We start from the raw sequence: 20,294 nt of genomic DNA, 5'->3' as shown, positions 1-20,294 counted from the left end.
TTGTTTCAGTCATCCCTATTATGTCGAGATATTACTTTTCGAATTCCTCAGCCATTTCCATTTCTTTGCTATTCAGGATTCTTATGTTGATGGTACCAATTTTGAAAACTCTGGTGATGTTGAGTTAGGGTGTATTCTAGGATTTGTTTCAGTAGCATACTTTTCATTGTTTACCCCTAGTTCCCTTGTGGAAACAGCAGGGACCTTGTTTGACCAGACAACGCTTGAGCCAGCATGAAATTCTGTCATGTTGTACCATCATTTTATTTGTGGTTTAAACCAATGAGAATGCAACTTGATTGGCTAAATCACAAATTGCTAGCCCATCTTTGTTCGTTCAGTATCCAGGTAGATGCCGAACAGAGTGCATCACGAGGAGGAGGATTGGTTATTAGGTCAAAAGCCCTGTTCAGTTCTCCGCATTCCTTTAAGGGGTATGTGAAGAGCTCCTCTCAGTTATACAGCTTTATCCCTTAAAGCACCCTCTCCAAGAAAGCTGTATCAAATAAATTATAATTTTTTGATAATAAAATTGAAGCTGACTTTATAAATTAATAAATAATAATTTTAATATAAATATTGTATCACTCTGTAAAAAAAATCTATATCTCTTTAAGCATGTCTGCTAATCGATTAATTTAAAATCAAACGACATTTTTGATGCATTTTGTATTTGCTGCTTGAGGCTCTTTAGTATGACTTCTATTTAAATGTTCTTTCTTTCTTTTCTTTCTCAATAGCAGTGACAGTAACCTAAGCCTTTAACCTTTTCCTTCAGCTGAGAGGATTATTGTCTAGTATTTCTAAGACAGCATATTTCAGAAACGAAAACTAAGCAGCAGTAACCTATCAGACATTCTTTTTTGTGGCATATGTATAAACAGTTTTTATATGATGAACATATAGCATCGTATATATGAAACTTGGATAATTTCAGCAGAACAACTAATTATTTGTATTATTATTATTTTGCAATACCTCCAAGGAGTCCAAAGACTCATTGACAGAGGGCACCTACTCTTTAGTAATTATAGTAATTATAGATTGCAAAGAAATAGTCCAGAATAAGAAATACATGCTTTGAGATACAATATTATTGCCTTATTTCTTTTGTCAAAATGGTAAACTAAAGTAATAGATTTTGAATTGTATGTTATTATTATTATTATTATTATTATTCAGGCCTCCAATGAGTCAAAAGACTCATCGAGGGAGGTCCTTCCTAAGACATAAAGTCTGTCAAGACTCATCGAGGGGAGGTGCCCCCCCCCCCCCTGAGAAACACAAAGTCTATCATACCACTCTTTAAACTCACTGACCGTTCTCGCTCCCACCACTCCATCAGGCAATGCATTCCACGGCTCAACCACCCTCCACACAAAGAAACCACTCCTTACCCTCTTGCTCACAGTTTCCTTTCGTAACTTTCAGGGATGGCCTCTTGTCATCACTCCTTCCTGCTGTTCAACCAAGCGAAAGAACTCCCCAATGTCAACCCTGTAACCACTTCTCAACAGTTTAAAAGTCTCAATCATATCACCTCTCCTTCTTCTATCCACCAAACTCTGCAGTCCACATTCTCTCAGTCGATCCTCATAACTATCCTTGTACAGTCCTGAAACCATCTTTGTCATCCGTCTTTGTATCCTTTCCACAGTTAATTTATCCCCTTCAAATCCTGGGGACCAAATCTGAGAATAATAGTCCAAGTGTGGTCTGATCAGAGACTTATACAACGGAATAATAACACTCTTATCTCTGCAGGTCAGTGTCCTTCTCATAATAGCAGCACTCCTCTGTGTTACCTTCACCACCTTTGCAATATGTCCCCTAAACTTCAGGTTTCTATCAATCATCAACCCCAGATCTCTTGTCTCCCCAACTTCCTCCAGTATAACTCCTCCCATAGAGTATGCAGCATCCCATCGATGTTTCCCAAACCTCAAGACCTTACATTTTGCTGCATTAAACTGCCACCCCCCATTCATTTGCCCATCTATCTAGCTTATTCAAATCCTCTTGCAGGGCTACCACATCTGCACTATTACTAATAATCCTTCCCAGCTTTGCATCATCTGCAAACAACTGAATATCCCCTTGCAATCCACTGGCAACGTCATTGATATAAAGGTTAAACAATATAGGTCCTAGTACTGAGCCCTGTGGGACCCCACTTGTAACCTTCTGTCTCCTTGAAACTGCTCCACCATACATAACTCTCTGATACCTATCAGACAGCCATTCCTGAATCCAGTTGACCAATCTGACATCCAGACCCATGTGTTGCAACTTAAATATCAGCTTATCATGTGGCACCCTGTCAAATGCCTTTGCTAAGTCTAAGAAAATGGCAGTATATGCCTTTCCCTCATCTAATGAGGGAAAGGCATATACTGCCATTTCCTTATAACTTTATTATAAAAGGCTAGCATATTGCTAAAACAAGAGCGCCCTTTCACAAATCCATGTTGACTCTCACAGATAACATTACCCTCATCTGCCCAGTGCTGTATACGGTCCCTCACTACTTTCTCCAAGATCTTAACAACTACTGATGACACACAGACTGGTCTATAATTAGACACTTCCAGTCTGTTACCACCCTTATGCAATGGCACTATCTTACCTTCCTTCCATTCCCTGGGCACCTTTGCCAAAGCCAGACTTTCATTGAAAAGCCATGTTAAAGGCACTGTCAATTCCCTAGCACATTCTCTCAAAACTCGTGGTGAAATACCATCCAGTCCCACAGCTTTACTGACATCCAGAGTACTCAGTATCTGAAACACACTCTCCTCCTGTACCTCCAGACCTCGAACCAGTCCTATCCGTCTAGCATTAAAACTGACTCCTCTGGGAAGAAATACTCCAATAAAGTGTTCATTGAACAATTCTACTATGTCCTCTGCATCAGTCACTCTATTCCCATTTTTATCCCACAATATCATTCTTCCACAGTCATTTCTCCTCCTACTGGCCACATAGCTAAAAAATTCCCTAGGATTTTCTTTGGATCTTAGGGCCAATCTCCTCTCATATTCCAGTTTCGATTTCCTTACCACACTAGTCACTCTTCTGGCCTGTTCTTATATTCCTCATGCATCTCTTCACCTGTCTCCTTATATCTCTTCCATAGCCTCTTTTTCGCATGCAATTCCTGTTTAATATTGTTTGTCATCCACTTTACTCCAAATTGCGTCCTCTTCTTCACTCGTGGTATACAACTTACCATTGCTGATAACAAATATTCTTTCACAATTTCCCACGCACTAGTGATATCCCGACTTCCAATTCCTGCCTCCATGAAACTTCCTGAAGTTGACGTCTAAGACTATTATAATCACCTGCCTTATAATTCCACATAAGTTCCCGTCTCTTTGATACTCCTGCATGTCTATTCATTTTCCAAGTCAACACCATATGGTCACTCTCTCCAACTGGTGGGTGAGACATCAAATCAGTTATTATCAACTCTTCTGATGCTATAACCAAATCCAAAACTTTTGAACCTCTTGTTCCCTCTGTTACATGTTGCCTAAGACATTTATCCCTCAAGAATTCTAGAAATTCCATTCCCCTATTGCTACATTCATCTTCCTCTCTCCAATTTATACTACTGAAGTTAAAATCTCCCATAACAATCATTCTTCTTGCACTTGCCAAACTTAGCTGTCTAAACATCTCCTGGTCCACATCCTCTGTGCTCCTGGGTCTGTAGCAACATCCCACTAAATATCCTGTCTTGCCTACCTCTACCTCACACCATACACTCTCAAAATCATTTGTCTCACTTCCTTCCAAATTCTCCACTCTTAGAGGACATAGGTCATCACTTATCATAAGCAGTACCCCACCACCACGCTTTCCCCTCCTATCCTGACGAAAAATGCTATACCCAACGACTTCTATACCTGTTGTTATATCCCCTTCTGTCAACCACGTCTCAGTGATCGCAATAATTTTTAGCCAGGCTGATGCTATCTGCGCCACCAATTCCTCTCCCTTGTTCCGGATACTCCTGGCATTAGTATAAAACATATAAATGCCATTGTTTCTATACCCAGCATTATTCCTTCTAGACTCCAATGGGCTCAGTGTTACCTGACATTGTCTCCCTTCTCCCAAGTATCCATTCCCACAAGAGGCCACCCCTGCTATCATCCTCCCTGGGACACACTGACTCATTCAGAACAGCAATCTCTCCAATTGCCTACGTCCTTCCTCATTCAAATGTAAACGGTCTCTCGCATACAATTCCTCTCTTTCCTCAAACGCACTCCAAGCATCCACATATACCAGTCCTCTCTTGTCACACATTCTCGCTATTATGCCATTCAATATCACCACTCTTCTGCTCAGCTCATCATTATCATACCTAGGCAACACGCACACTATTTTTCCTCTCTCTGTCTTCTTCCGTACAGTCTCAAGCAAAAATCTCATATCTCTCGCTGCCTGACTTACATTACCACTCAAGTCATTCGTTCCTACCATCACAATCATCTCATCCACCCTTTCACCTCTCTTAATTGCCATAGCCACCCTTTCTATTGTTCCTCCTGGCAAACACTCCTCACGCATCCTATCTTGAACACCATGGATCATTGAGTCGCCATACATTATACCTCTTACCATTCCCTCGCTCCTATTGTTTCCATTCTCTCCTCTTCTTTCATTCCCATACCTCTCTCTTCTACTGTTTCCATTCTCTCCTCTTCTAGCAATCCCATACATCTCTCTCATTCCCTCTCTCCTACTGTTTCCATTTTCTCCACTTCTAGCACTTCCATATCCCTCTCTCATTCTGTCTCTCCTACTACTGTTTCCATCCTCTCGTCTTCTAGCACCCCCATATCTCTCACTCATCCTCCCTAAATTCTCTCTCTCTCCTACTCTGATTCGCCTTGCATTTATCTCTTCCATTCTCCTAATCTTATCTTTCATACTTCTGCTCTCATTCACAAGACATTCCACCTGCTCTTTCAACTCATCTATCTCCCTCTGCAGGTCAGTCACTCTTAATCTAAATTCACTCTCCCAAACAAAACCATCTCCTAAATTTTCAGTCACTCACACCTTCCACACTATCAACTATTATTTTCTCATTCTCTCCTATCACACTACTTGTCTTCCTACATTCATTCCCCGTTCCTGGAGCAACAAAGTCGGATATCGATATATCTAATATACTTATTTCCTCCAACTGCCTTCATTTTGTGCACATACGCTCTCCACTCTCTTTAACAAGCCATATATGTAATTCCCGAGACGCATACATGCCGCAAGTACTGCATGCCACAAAGTCTCTTATGATATTGCTAATAATTGAGTTCTTTAATGGCGGAGGACTTGGCGTCACGCCACTTGCGACTGCTGCTGAATCCACCATCATTCCTTACTGCCGAGTAGCGTAATCTTTAATAATTATTCAATTAATAAATAAGAGGGGAAAAAAAAGTACAAACATCAGAACATTTAAGTACTAAATATAATTAAATAAAATGAAATATAACTAAATACAGTAACTTAGCTTCGTTTTGTATTCCACCATTACTCGTTCGATTCCGACGGTATCAAAATATATTATATCGCGACAGCAACTAATTTCCGAACTTTCTTCTGCACAGCTCAAATTCACTGCCACGTGCTATGCGACGCTAGCACCACTTAGTACATGTGGTATTATTATTATTATTACTTTACACCTCCAGGGAGGCTAAAGACTCATCTAGGGAGGGCACCTACTCTACAACTCTCTGTCTTTGCCATCCACAATCCACCAACTACAATGAACCATGACTACATCAACGCCATCTACCACCCACTACTACCACTAGTATTTTCACAGACGATCACAAGCATCCAAGCCCACGGTGGGATTCGAACCGGCAGCCTTTTGGCTGGAGATCAGATAAACTAACCACTTGGCCAACCAGGCTGGCCATTTATCATTAATTTCCTGGGGTAGAGAGAGAGAGAGAGAGAGAGAGAGAGTAAGAAGGGATACGTTTGAAAATCGGAGCATAAATTTGGATTCAGTCCATATAGGACTCATCATCTTTCATTCATTTTCATCACATCTACAGTGGTTAATCACAGGATATTATAGGAAGTTGCACCAAACAAACTAAAAAAATGGTCTGTTGCAATTTTAAACAAAGTCTAAGGCTAATGAGTTCATGCTGAAATATCATTAGATATGAATTTTTAATATTAGTGTCACAATCCAATTTTACATCATTTGTAGTTTATAAAAACAGAAAAATGTGTTTCTAAAACTGAGGTATGATAGATAATCCATATAATGGTATTTTGCAAGGAACGAAAACAGAAGTTCTTATTTATTTTGAGAAATGTTATTTGATTAAAAAAAAAAAAAAAAAAAAATATATATATATATATATATATATATATATATATCTACTTAATTAGATGATTTTCAATGTAAGCATTTGAAAATTGTCCGAAAATAATTTCTACAATATTGTCAGTAAAATGTAAGAACATAAATTGTCTTGTTCAATTGCATTGATTTGAAAAAAAGAAAAAAGGCATTAAATTTATTACTACTGAATAATTTCATTGCAAAGGCTTATCTGTGGTCATATCAGGATTGATTATTAATTTTCACACATGTGAAATTCATTTTCAACTTTGGGAACAGACAATAAAAGAATTGGGCCACAAAAAGTTCAGATGTTGAAGGACATTGAAGAAATTTCAAGTAATACGGTAGACTTCAAGTCAAGGGACACAAAAGTCACTTCATTATCATTAGTCTGCTAATCGCTCAACAAACACTGTTAAGAAATTAATGGCAGGAGGAGGGTAATTACATGATGAAAGGAAGAATGTCAATGTTCTTTTGATCCATTTGAAAAATCCTAAGGGGTCTGAGTATTTCATCCACTTTAGCCAGTTGGGAGATTAAATACAGTTGCTTTCCTCTCTCAGTCTACCATTTCTAACTTTACTTGTAATTTCTGTTTAGTCTTAATATACTGAAGACATAGAAACTCAACAATTTTTTTGGTCTCTTCCTTTAATCCTTCTAAACAGCCAAAACTGAGCAACATCTGATAACATTCTTGTTGCTTCTGTACATGCTTGGAAATTATTATTATTATTAAGGGTGTCTCCATGGAGTCAGTAGACTCATCGCAAGAGACCCAAACTAGCAAAACAATATCTGTCATATCTCTTCTTGAATTCATTTACAGACAAAGAGCTCACAACTAAGTCAGGCAATGAATTCCACTCGTTCACCACCCTCCAGGCAAAAAACCTTGTTCTGACACCTTTGTTAACCACACTCTTCTTTAATTTCCAGAGATGACCTCTTGTTCTTCCATCACTATCACACAGCTGAAACATTTCCCCTGAATCAATCCTATAAAAACCTTTCAGTAATTTAAATGTTTCTATCATATCCCCTCTTCTTTGCCTATCAACCAATCTCTGCAATCCACAAGCTCTCAATCTATCAATGTAGGGGGCATTTTTTATATCACTCGCCAACTTGGTCACTCTTCTCTGAACCCTCTCCACAGCCTCCTCATCTCCAAGGAATCGAGGTGACCAGACCTGAGCACAGTAATCCAAATGTGGAAGTATCAATGCTTTATAAAGGGGAATAATAATAATCAATTACTTGGATGTCAGTGTGTTCCTCAACAACCAAGTAATCCTATGTGCAATCTTGGACACCTTAGCAATGTGTCCTCTGAACTTCATCTCCCTATCTACCAACACCCTAAGTCCCTAGCCTCATCAATCTCTTGGAGAGTACTGTTCCATCAATGTAGTACACAGCTGGTAATCTTTTAATTCCAAAATGCATGACTTTACACTTTTCCACATTGAACTGACATCCATTATCTTTTGCCCATTCTACCAGCTTATTTAAATCATCCTGCAAACTCAACTGAATATCTCCCTTTAAGCCATTTCCTATATCATTTATATACAAATTAAACAACATTGGCCCAAGCACAGAGCCCTGAGGCACACCACTGGTCACCTGCCTCATTCTGGACTCGGCTCCTCCCTACACTACCTTATGGTATCTCTCCCTGAGCCATTCTCCTATCCATATCACCAATTTAATATCCATTCCCATATGCTCCAATTTGCGTAACAGTGTTCTATGGGGTATCCTGTCAAAAGCCTTAGCAAAATCCAGAAGTACCACTGTATAGCTTGCTCCTTTGTCCAACTCAGATGTTATTCTATTATGAATAGTTAATAGATTGCTAAGGCAGAATCTACCTTTAACAAAACCATGTTGGCCTCTATAGAGTCATTCTTCCTCTTACTTGCGACATAGCGGAAGAACTCTTTGGGATTACCCTTGATCTCTTTGGCTAAGGTCTTCTCATAATCTGATTTGGCTTTTCTTGCTATGTTGGTAATCTTCCTAGCTTGACCTTGTACTGCTCATGGGTGTACTGGTCACCTTTCTCTTTGTAAATTCTCCATAACCTTTTCTTTTTTTGCAGATCAAGCTTGATACTACTGCTCATCCATTTAACGCCTGCCTTGTTTGACCTTCTGACCATGGGGACACAATCTGATATTGCTTTCCTCAGATACCTGCTGATTTTATCCCATGCACTGCTAACATCTTTCCTTTGCAATATGTTCTGCCATGGGATGGCTGCAAGCTCACTCCGAAGCTTGTTATAATTGCCTAACCTGTAGTTCTGTATATACCCCTTCTTAACAGAAAAATCTATGGATTTTGCAACCTCCCAAGTTAATGCCACATGATCGCTTTCACCAATTGGAGGTAATGAGGACACCTTACTTATGCATATAACCTCTGAACCAATAACCATCAGAGAAATACATCAGAAAAACCTCCACTCCAGTACACCATTGTGCACCACCATTACTATTTTCATCTCTGTGCTTGAAATGACAATAAAGTTCTTTTAATAGTCCAAGAAAGTTATTTAATTATAATTTCATAATAAACAAGTGGAAATTATAACCTTGTTCATTTCACAGGATTTAACATTGAGGTAAGTTTACTTAGTAATCCCTGCAACATGAATTACAGCAGTTACTTTGGTTTTTCTCATAAATAACATCATAACAAAGTTTCAAATGCTTTTCTATATACAGCCAGTACCAACATTTCAAAATTTGACAGCCCATACAAAAATTATAATCACACTCTAATATAATATCTAGTCTAAATAAATTTATTTTCTACCTGAGCAAGACTTCACAAATAACTTAACAAATGAAAATTTAATGAACAACTCATCATGAAATCCTGATATGTACCCTTGTGGAAGGGGGGTATAGGATATTATGATAGTACACATGGAAAAACTTAACCATTACTAACTTTGATCAACGATTTTCCTTCAAACTAATCTGTTATCTGTCAAGACCCCAACATTATCAGATCTCATGTTTTTGTCTTTTAAAGCACTTTTGACTGTTTCAGTCCACCTACATCTTTCTCCTTGGGTCTTTTCCCTGCCAACCTGGCAAAGAACATTTGTTTTGCTAATCTTTCCTATCTCCTAATTTGGTTAAGTGACTGTACCATCTGAGATTAGCTCTGTTAACATTAACACACTCCTGAATGCTAACAATGGTAAGTTCTTTCCTAATATCCTGGTTTTTAGCATGATACTGCCGTTTATACCATCTGCTCACTCCACTAAGCTTTCTTAGAACTTATATCCGTGGCCTCCAGTCTTTGATTAAGTATTTTATTTCTGACCCAGCTCTCAGATCCATAAATTAAATTGGTTTGAATACTGTTTTGTATGCCGCTTATTTAGAGTTTTCATTAATTTCTTTCTTATTCCATATAAATTTATTCATTTGACTTCCTACCATACCAGCTTTGTTTATTCTGTTGTCTATTTCCATATTTAATTTACCATCTTCACTAAAAATTGTGCCCAGATAGCTGAAATTGTTTCACTTGTTCTTTAGGTTCTCCATCATTCAAAATGCAGTTGATGTTTTCAAGCTTCTGCCTATTTTCATTTCACACGGACTTTAATAACAGAAGTAGAGGAGATGAGAGTTCTACGAGTGATGGTGGACAAGGACCTGAAATTCAGGGGGCACATTGCACAAGTTGTGAAGACATCGCATCGAATAATGGCAATGATGCAGAGAAACTGACATGCAGAAATAGGTTATGATTCCATTGTATAAGGCCTTGATCACACTTCCTATGGATTATTGTGCACAGATTTGGTCACCAGGTTTTCATGATGATGAGGATATGTTGGAAAGGGTACAGTCTAGATTCACAAAGGTAGTCAGTGGTCTTTGGAATGTGGAGTACAAGGGCAGATTGAGAGAATGTAAGTTTCAGAGCCTCGTGAATAGGAGGAGGGGGGGGGGATATGATTGAGACATAAGCTAGTCAGGGGTTGTTATCAGGTAGACATGGAAGAGATTTTTCATAGAATGGGAGAGGGGAGTAGAACAAGAGGCCATTGCTGGAAACTGCATAAGGAGGATGTGAGCAAAGGAGTGAGAAGCAGGTTCTTTGCATGGAGGATGGTTGGTGAGTGGAATGCATTGCCTGAGTGTGTTGTGGATGTACACATTGAATCAGTTTAATTGAATCAGTTTTCATTTTTTTTTGGATGAGCATTGTATGCAATGGTGAGTGCCTCCCATGATGAGTCTCTGACTCCCTGGAGGTCAAATGTTGATTTTAATAATTTAATATATTTTTTTTAATAATTTATTAATTTATTGTTTGCTAAAATATTTACATATACAATAAACATCTTGAGTGACATTGTAACTTATAATTTTATAGAATTCAGCACTAAGTGCTGCATTTTCTACATTGGATTTCAATTGAAATTTTTAATAATCCTTTATTGCCTCTATATTATGTATTTACAACACATGTTCTTCTAATATTAACAATAAAGATTATAGAGAATTTTTTGTATAATATTTTTTTATTAATAATAATAATAATTTATTACATACGATACATACATTACATAGTTTGGATTACATATGATACAACATTACATACATTTCTTTACGTTTGATATATTCATGTATTCTGATAATAATAATTTTTTCTCAATAATAATTATAATAATTTATAACATATGATACATACATTACTTACTTATCATTACGTATGATACAACATTACATACATTTGTTTACATGTGATACGTACATTACATGCATTTGATTACATATGATACATTTATTTTTTTATTTTTTTTTTAATCTTGGATGAGATGAGATGTATTTTCTCAGCTTTCATTCCCGAAGTTTATTTGTAAGCTTATCTGAGGATGACACCAGTTATTATTTATTGGTTTATTTTCTGTGTTGGGAAGCTACAAAATCAAATCTATATTTAATTGGCTTGATTTCCACTGCAGCCGTTGATTGAGAAATTCACACATACGAGACAACTTGGAATGACTTGATGCGTTGCCGAACTGGAGCCTGAACGAATATATTGTGTTTCATTGCATTTGTATGGTATTTTGGGTGCGTGTTTCTTGTTCATAGTATGTCCTTAGAGTTCTTTTCAGGCTATTTTAGTTTGTAAGATTTCTGTATTCAAAAGGTAATTTGTTTATCATGTCTGGAATGTAGAAGTTTCGCCTGGCCTTTCCGTAGTGATTATTGTATTTATATGTGATATAATTAGTTTTCTGAGGTCTTGTTATACGGTATGTATTTCTGACTGTCTTGTAGTTGGCATCAAAATAATGTTTTACCAAAGCTGCATAGTGATATAAATGTTTTGCTGTCAGTATTTTGTGTTCTGACATTGCAGCGTATATAAAGTCATTATTGTCTCTTTGTTCCCAAAAGATCAGTTTTATCATTTTGTACTGTAGCGACATTAATCTATTTAGTTTGTAGGGTGCACAGAAAGCATACGTTTTTATAGCGTATCTTAGTATATTTTGGCATAGTGCTTTGTATATTAGTGTTTTTAGGCGTATGGGAACTATGTCTTTTAACTTGTAGAGTTTGCCAGTTATTGTTCGGAGTTTGTTGCGTAGATGGTTTATGTGGCTATTCCAGTTCATATCTGCATCGAAGTAAATTCCGAGGTATCGTATTGTTTCAACCTGAGTGATTGTAGTGGTTTTGCTGTTCTGTGTGTTTTTTATGTTGGAAAGTGGATGTTGGATGGTTATATATTTGTTATCAACTGGTCGAGTCAGTGGATTTCTGAATATCATTAATTTTGTCTTTTCTGAGTTTATGTGTATGGAGTTTTTCGTGAGCCAGTCTGTGATCAGATTTATGTCATGTTGCATATTTGTTTGGGCTATGCTTGCGTTATTATGGATGGATATTATAGCTGTATCGTCTGCGTATTGGAATATCTTACCTTTGAGGGGTAGCTGACTAATATCATGCGTGTAAACGTTGAATAGGGTTGGGGAGAGTACAGTTCCCTGTAGTACTCCACAGGTTACTGGTAACTCTCTGCTTCAGTTTGACCCGATACGTGTAATATGCTTTCTATTTTGAAGGTAGTTTGTAAACCACCTATGCAGAGGCCCATCTATTCCAACATGCCTCAGCTTTTCTAACAAGGTTTGATGTGTGAGTGTATCGAATGCTTTAGTTAGATCAATAAAGACTACCATGGCAATTTTGTTTTTGTCCAAGGCGGTATTAATTACGTCTGTAAAGTCTTCCAAGAGAGAGATGTTGTTCCCTTATTTTTCTGAAAACCATATTGTGTTTTGGGGATAATATGAAAAGTCTCTGTGTATGCTGTGAGTTTCTTCAGTATGATCTGCTCCATAATTTGATTGATAATTGGTAATGTTGCTATGGGTCTGTAATTGCTGATTAAATTTCTTTTTCCATGTTTGTATATGGGTGTGATTATGGCAGTCTTTAGCATACTTGGTATTTGTCCTATTTTAAATATTTTATTTCTTAATTTTAGTAGGATAGAACTTAAGCTAGTTGCATGTTGCTTGATATCCTTAGGTTTATACCATCAATTCCTGGGCCTTTGTTTGGTTTGATTTGATGTATTGCAGAGAGAAATTCTGCTTCTTTAATGGTTGGGAACTATAATGTCTGTTTTGAATGTGTTCCAAGTGGAGGGTCACATTTTGTGATTGGGAGAATATTTCTGTGCAGTTCTTGGATGGAGTCTGCAAAGTATATTGGTTAAAGTCATTTACTAGTTGTTGGATAGGTTTTGCATCTTTCATGAAGCTGTGTTTTATGGTTTTGGAGGCGGTGGTGTTGGGAACACAATCTAGCATCTCATTGATCAAATGGCAGGTTTGTTTCATGCTGTTTTGTGCAGAAGGTAGTTTGTCTCTGTAGTAGCTTCTTTTTGCACTTGTGATTTGTGTTGTAAGGCCATTCCTTGTTATCTTATATTCAGTTTTTAAAGCTATGTTATTTGGATATCGCTTTAATTCTTTCCACAAAGCATCCTTTCTGTGTATTTCTAGGATTAAGTTTTGTGTTATCCATATTTATCCATGTTATATGATAATAATAATTTTCATACCAAATTTATTATAACAGTTATTCAATTTAGACAGGGAATCTTGCTGACTTGTACTAGATTTATTCATGAATATGATGTCATCTGCATAAAGTAAAGAGCTGAGATTAACAGTCATATGCCATTTCCAGATCTTCAAAAAAATTAATTACAAATCCTTGTTATACATCTGTGTATTTCCAAGATTTCTCAGCTCTTTGTCTTAAAGTGAATATATGCTCCTGGCAACCTCTATATAACCTGAATCCAGTTCAGCAAGCTTCCACATTTTTTAGCTGATTCTCAAGTATCCTTGCATAAATCTTATCAGGAATATCAGCGGAAATTCCTTTTTAATTCTCACATTAAGTTTTATTTGCCTTTTTATAGATTGTACTATGAGAGCTCTACTCCAATCATCCAAAATTTGAGCCATTGACCAAGCCAGCTGAATTATGCAGTGCAACCACTTTTACACCCATTTTATCAGCTTTGTTATCAGTTACACTTTATTATCATCTTTGTTTTTCCTCTGAATATTCCCAAAACATTTCTATATTCCTTCTCTGATGGCTAGAAAATTCCTCCATTTCTTCTTTAATAGAACCTTCTGTGGGACCATAGACATAAATCAGTCTCATTTTCCAGTTCCCCATTCTGATATTTGCCCGCATCACTCTACTTAATATTGCCTGCCATTCAAGAAGATTATCCACATATTTAGTGTCTAATACTAAGATTCATAATCCTTGCAGAGAGCAAGGATTATGAATGATATGCTGGCTGAAATGTGTGAGGATATGGGAGTACAGTTTGTAAATGTGTGGAATGAGTTTGAGGGACGAAGTGAACTGTATGGGAGCTATGGACTGCATTTGAGTGGTTATGGTGTGAGTCGCTTGGTGAGACTGCTGCTAGAAGGCAGAGAAGTGAATAGAGATAATGAATCAGATCGAGAGGGGAGTGATGTGGAAGAGCAGGAAAGACAGGAGAGATTGAAGAAGTGGAAATGAATGGGGAAGTGAGTGGCATGAGTATAGAAAATGAGAGGATGGGTGTGTAAGAGGAGCAGGGAAATGGGGAGGCTCAAGGTGGACGGGGGTACACAGCGTGAGAAAGGTGGATGCTCCGAGAGGAGGTGAGAGCATATGTAGGCAGAAAAGAAATGGGATGACCTGGGATCAAGAGGAAACAGGTGATATTGAAAAGAGTTTTAAAATGAATAAGCAGAAAGGGAATTGGCCCCAGTCGAGCATGGAGAGATCACATCAAGTGAGTGGTATCAGTGGAACTAGCTGTAGATCCAGAAATTAGCTGTTGTGTTTGTATACAAATGCTTGAAGTATAAGAAACAAGGCAGATGAAATGGTTACATTAATTGCATCTGTTCACCCAAAATTGTCGAAATAAGTGAGACATGGTTGAAAGAGAACGACATCCTTACAGGAATAGAGATGGAAGGGTATGATGTGTTTCGTGAGGACAGAAGGGGTAAAAAGGGAGGGGGAGTGCTACTGATGATAGAGAAAGAGTTATGTCCATACAAAGTAGAGATGCAAGACGGAAATGGTGCCAGTGGTTTTGAGGCAGTATGGTGTGAGATAGAGGTGAATGGAATCAAATACTTGGTGAGATGTTGCAGGTAATGTGGATGGTGGAGATAGTGAAATGTATAGTCAAATTAGCGAAGCAAATAAGAAAAGGGTGATCATTATCACCCTTTTCTTATTTGAAAAAGGGTGATTTTTATTATGGCAATATAGACTGGAATGATGAGATAGCAACTGGAAGTAAAGAAAATGAGTTTCTTTAGTTTTTGAGGGATAACTATCTCAGACAGTATGTAACAGAGGGCACATGAGAATTAAGGGTCTTGGATTTGGTCATCTCATCAGAGGATGTAATTATAAATGAGGTGTCAAATCATCCACCAATTGGTGAGAGTGACCATGAGGTGATTACCTGGGTGGTTGCCAGCAGTATGAGGACCTCTGTGAGAGAAGGGTATATGTGGAACTACGGGGGGATTATGAAGATCTCAGGAGACAGCTTGCGGTTGTAGCATGGAATGAGGAGTTAGCTGGAAAAGAGATCAATGCAGCTTGGGGGATTTTCAAAAACTATTTAGTAGATGCAATGTCTAAATGTATTCCAAGGGTGAGAAGGTTAAATACGGTTGGTGTGAGATGAATGAATAAAGAGATTAAGCATGCGATACAGAGAAAAAGGGCATTGTGGAGGCAGCATAAGAGAGGTGGAAGTAACCAATTTCATGACGTCTACAAAGACCAGGCTAGGCAGCTGACTTGGTTGGTGAGGGTAGCTAAAGTGAAGTATGAACAGCAGTTAGCTAATGAAGCCAAAAAGAATCCTAAGGAGTTCTTTCAATATGTAGCCAGCAAAAGAAAGAATGATTATGTAAGCATGACAATGATTGGAGGAAATGGTATAAAGACAGCTGTTGCAGACTGTGTGGTGGAGATACTTAATGAGCAGTTCATAAAGATCTTTCAATCTTGTGAATGTGACATCATGGAGAGATTGAGAGCAGTTGATAATGGGGAGGAGAGACTGACTGTAAGTGAGCAAGAGGTGTTTGGGATTTGAGTAAACTAGATGTAAATAAGGCTGTGGGACTTGATAATATATCACCGCATATTCTGAAGGAATGTGCCAGGGAGTTGATACCTGCCTTGACATATTTTTTTAATACGAGTCTTGCACTTGCTCAAGTTCCTAAGGAGTGGAAGGATGGCAAGATTGTGCCACTTCATAAAGGAGGTGATCGAACTCAATTATCAAACTCTAGGCCTATCTGTGTGTCAGGAGTTGTGGTTAAGTTGTTGGAGAAGCTTGTGATAACTATGATCCCACTAATCTAATATCCAACCCCATCTGCTCTAGTTTGACTGTCAACTTATCATGAGGTACTCTATCAAAAGCCTTTGCGAAATCCAAGTATATTACTGTGTATCCTTCTCCTCTGTCCAAGGAAGCAGTCACTTTATTGTAATAAGTAAGTCATCATCATGCGTATCAAGGATTTAGGCCTAGCATGGCCTGTTCCAGCCTTAGAAGTCATCGTTTAAGAGGACCTCCTGGTTTTCTTTTTCCTAATGGCTTGTACTTTAAGGCTTGTTTTGGTAATCTTTCTGTTTTCATTCTTTGAACGTGTTCCATCCATTTATGTTTATATTTTTTAATTTTTTCTATTACTGGTTCTTGGTTTAATGCTTTCATAATTTCTTCATTTCTTTTGTGATCAAATAGGGTATACTTTGCAGTTTTTCTTATAAACTTAATTTCTGTTGTTGTTAATCTTTGTTTGTCTTTTTGTTTTATTGTCCAGATTTCACTTCCATTCATTAAGACTGGTAGGGCTAATGTATTGTATACTTTTAGCCTGGTTTGTTTTTGAACTAGGTTTGGTTTAAATATAGAGTTAATTACACCTGTTATTTTTAAATATTTTGCAATTTTTACGTTTATATCTTTTTCATTTTCATATGTGATCATACATCCTAGGTAGTTAAATGAATTCACCTGTTCTAAGATTGTGTTATCTATTACTATTTTAGTTCTTGCTGGATCTTGTTCTTTAAAGGCCATAGTTTTTGATTTTTCTGTTGATATTATCATACCATAATCTTTGGATATCTCATTTAGATCTAAAATAGCTTTCTGTAAGTTATCTTCAGAATTTGTAATTATTATTTGGTTGTCAGCAAAGAGGAGAATGTTTAAGTTAACTGTAGGAGAAAGTTTAATTCCTTGATGTAAATTTTTATTCCATTTTATTATTATTTCATTTAAGTAGATATTAAAAAGAGTTGCTGAGAGGGGACATCCCTGTTGGACCCCTTGGTTTTTGGACCTCTCTCATATATGATAGCTCGTGATTTAATCATATTTGTATTTGATTATTTTCATAGATACTTGTGATAGCTTTTAGGATATTATTTGGAATTTCTCTTTCTTTTAATATATTAAATAATATGTTTCTTTTAACTTTGTCAAATGCTTTTTCAAAGTCAATAAAAGCAATATGTGTTTCTAAATTGTATTCTCTTCTTTTCTCTGTTATTAATTTTAGGCAAAAGGCCGGGTCTATACATGATCGTCCTTTCCTAAATCCATTCTGTACTTCTAGAATAAAGTTTTTGGAATATTTCATTAGTTTGTTATTTAAGATTCTGTTATATATTTTGTAACAGGAATTTAGTATACTGATACCTCTATTGTTTTAGGGTCATCTCTATTACGTTTTTTAAAGATCGGAATCACAATTGCTTTTTTCCATTCTATTGGGGGGATACCTGTTGAGTAAATTTTATTTAAAAATAATAAGAGTCTTTCTTTGAATCTTGTTCCCGCATATTTATATAGTTCTGAACCTAGCTTATCTTCTCCAGGTGATTTTCCATTTCTTGTTTCTTTCAGGCTGATCTCTAATTCTTTAGTTATTTCCTTTTCATTTTTGTTAATTGTTCACCAGTTATCTTTTTTAAAATATTTGTCTGTCCACAGTTCTGTGTAGTCTTCTTCTTCTGCAGCTTCTCCCACTTAAGTGGGGTCACTGTTGATAATGAGTCTCCTCCACACCTTCCTGTCTTGGGCTGTCACCACATCCAAGTTCTTCATCCTCAAGTCCTCTTCTACCAGCTCCCTCCATCTCTTCTTTGGCCGCCCATGCTTCCTCCTTCCTTGCACATCCATCTGCATAACCCTTCTTCCCACATATTCGTCCTCCCTCCTCATCACAATACCAAACCATCTCAACCTTGCCTCCTGTATTTTTGCTCCTAAGTTCGTAACTTTCACTGTCCCCCTGACATAGTCATTTCTCAGACAATCCTTTCTGGTCACACCGCACATCCACCAAAGCATTCTCATCTCTGCTACTTCCATCCTGCTGATGTTATTTTTCCTCAGGGCCACAGTTTCTATAGCATATGTCATAGCTGGCCTCACTACTGTCCTATAGATTTTGCCTTTCAGATTGATCGGCACCCTCTTATCGCATAACACTCCAGCCATCACCCTCTAGTTCCTCCAACCCACTTGTATCCTGCATCCCACTTCCTTCTCAGCTCCTCCATCTTCTTTCACTGTTGAACCTAAGTATCTAAAGTCTCTCACCTTCCTGATGACATTTCCTTCCAGCTCCAGATCCGTCTCCTGTCTGCCGCCCACTGTGCTACACATATACTCTGTCTTACTTCTGCTCAGTCTCATACCTCTCTCTTCCAGTACTTTTTTCCATCTTTCCAGTTTAGTTCCCACTTCTTCTCTTGAATCTGCACACAGCAAGATGTCATCTGCATACAGCATTGTCCAAGGCGTCATCTTCTCTCACCTCCTCTGTTACCACCTCCATCACAATATTAAACAGAAACGGACTTAATGCTGACCCTTGATGCAAGCCAACTGTTACTTGAAAACTTTCTTCTGTCAGGTCCGAACACTCGTCTTCACATTTCTGTACATTTCCCGCACCAACTTGACATATTTCTCCGGAACCTTCTTCTCCCTCAGACACCTCCAGACTTCTTGCCTTGGCACTCTATCGTATGCTTTTTCCAGATCAATAAATGCCAGATGTAGCTCCATTTGTTTCTCTCGATACTTTTCATCTGCCGTAACCCAAAGATAGCATCTGTTGTTGATCTACCAGGCATGAAGCCCAATTGTTCCTTTGCAATCTCCACCTCCTTTCTCAATCTACCCTCAAGAACCCTTTCTAGGATTTTCATTGTGTGGGACATCAACTTTATTCCTCTGTAATTTTTACAGTCTTGTGCATCCCCTTTACCCTTGATGATGGGGACAAGAGTACTCTCCCTCCATTCCTGGGGTATATTTTCCTGTTGGCAAACTTTCATGAACAAGTCCCACAGCAGGTCAATTCCCTCTTCCCCCAGTGCCTTCCATGCCTCCACTGGAATTCTGTCGGGGCCCACCAGTTTTCCATTCCTCATCCTCTTCGTGGCCTCCGTCACTTCCACTCTGCTGATGTTCTGCACCATCCCCTCAGAAGGCTGCCCATCTTCTCTGATATGATATGATATGAGTATATGATATATTATATATATATATATGATATGATATAACTATGATATGAGTCTACAGTTCTGTGTATTAATTTAGAAATTCAGCGTTTGATTTTATGTTTTCTTTAGTATCTGCATTTAAGTATTTCCAAATCTTATATACATTGGGTCTTATTTTATATAACTCATGTTCTAAATTAAAAACAAATTTGTTCCATGATTCTTTATGTCTTTTTCTGACTTCTCTTTTAGCTATGGCTCTTATTCTTTTATATTCTATTTTATCTTCTAATCTTTTACTGCTTAACCATTTGTGATAGGCTTCTTTTTTCTTTTTGATTATTTCTTTGATTGTATCATCCCAGATCTTCAGTTTTTTCTTTTATTGAATTTTTTGGTCTTTCCTAAGCTTTCGTTTGCTGCTGCATTTAGTATCATTTTTATATTAAGCCATTCTATTTCTATTTCTTCATTTTGTTTTCTTTTATCTAGATATTGGTTAATTCTTTGTTCATATAGCCATTGTACATTTGTGTCATTCATTAGTCTAGTTTTATAAACAAATGTTTCAATTTTTCTTTCTGTTCTTGTTTCTTGTAGCCATTTAGGTGGTAATCTTAATTTTATTTTAACAAGGAAGTGGTCACTGCTTATTTCATATCCTCGGTGAACTCTAACATCTAGCGAGATTACAGAGAGATTACTTGGAGATTGGAGAAAGAGAGTTGAGGTTTGAGAGCAGAATGAGA

The 20,294-nt window shown here is 37.5% G+C and overlaps 1 protein-coding gene across 1 annotated transcript in view; it reads left to right on the top strand.

The window, feature by feature from the left end:
- LOC150102777 (SID1 transmembrane family member 1-like) overlaps positions 1 to 20,294 on the top strand; it is a 582,520-nt gene that overhangs the window by 353,486 nt on the left and 208,740 nt on the right. The gene's annotated exons all lie outside the window — the stretch shown is intronic.

This window comes from Typopeltis vanoorti, chromosome 10 (assembly GCF_054136105.1).
Source record: "Typopeltis vanoorti isolate ZY-2024b chromosome 10, IOZ_Tvanoo_1.0, whole genome shotgun sequence".
NCBI classification, from domain to species: Eukaryota; Metazoa; Arthropoda; class Arachnida; order Uropygi; family Thelyphonidae; genus Typopeltis; species Typopeltis vanoorti.
The sequence above is the reverse complement of the archived record's forward strand: the minus strand, read 5'-3'. Positions and strand labels throughout refer to the sequence as shown.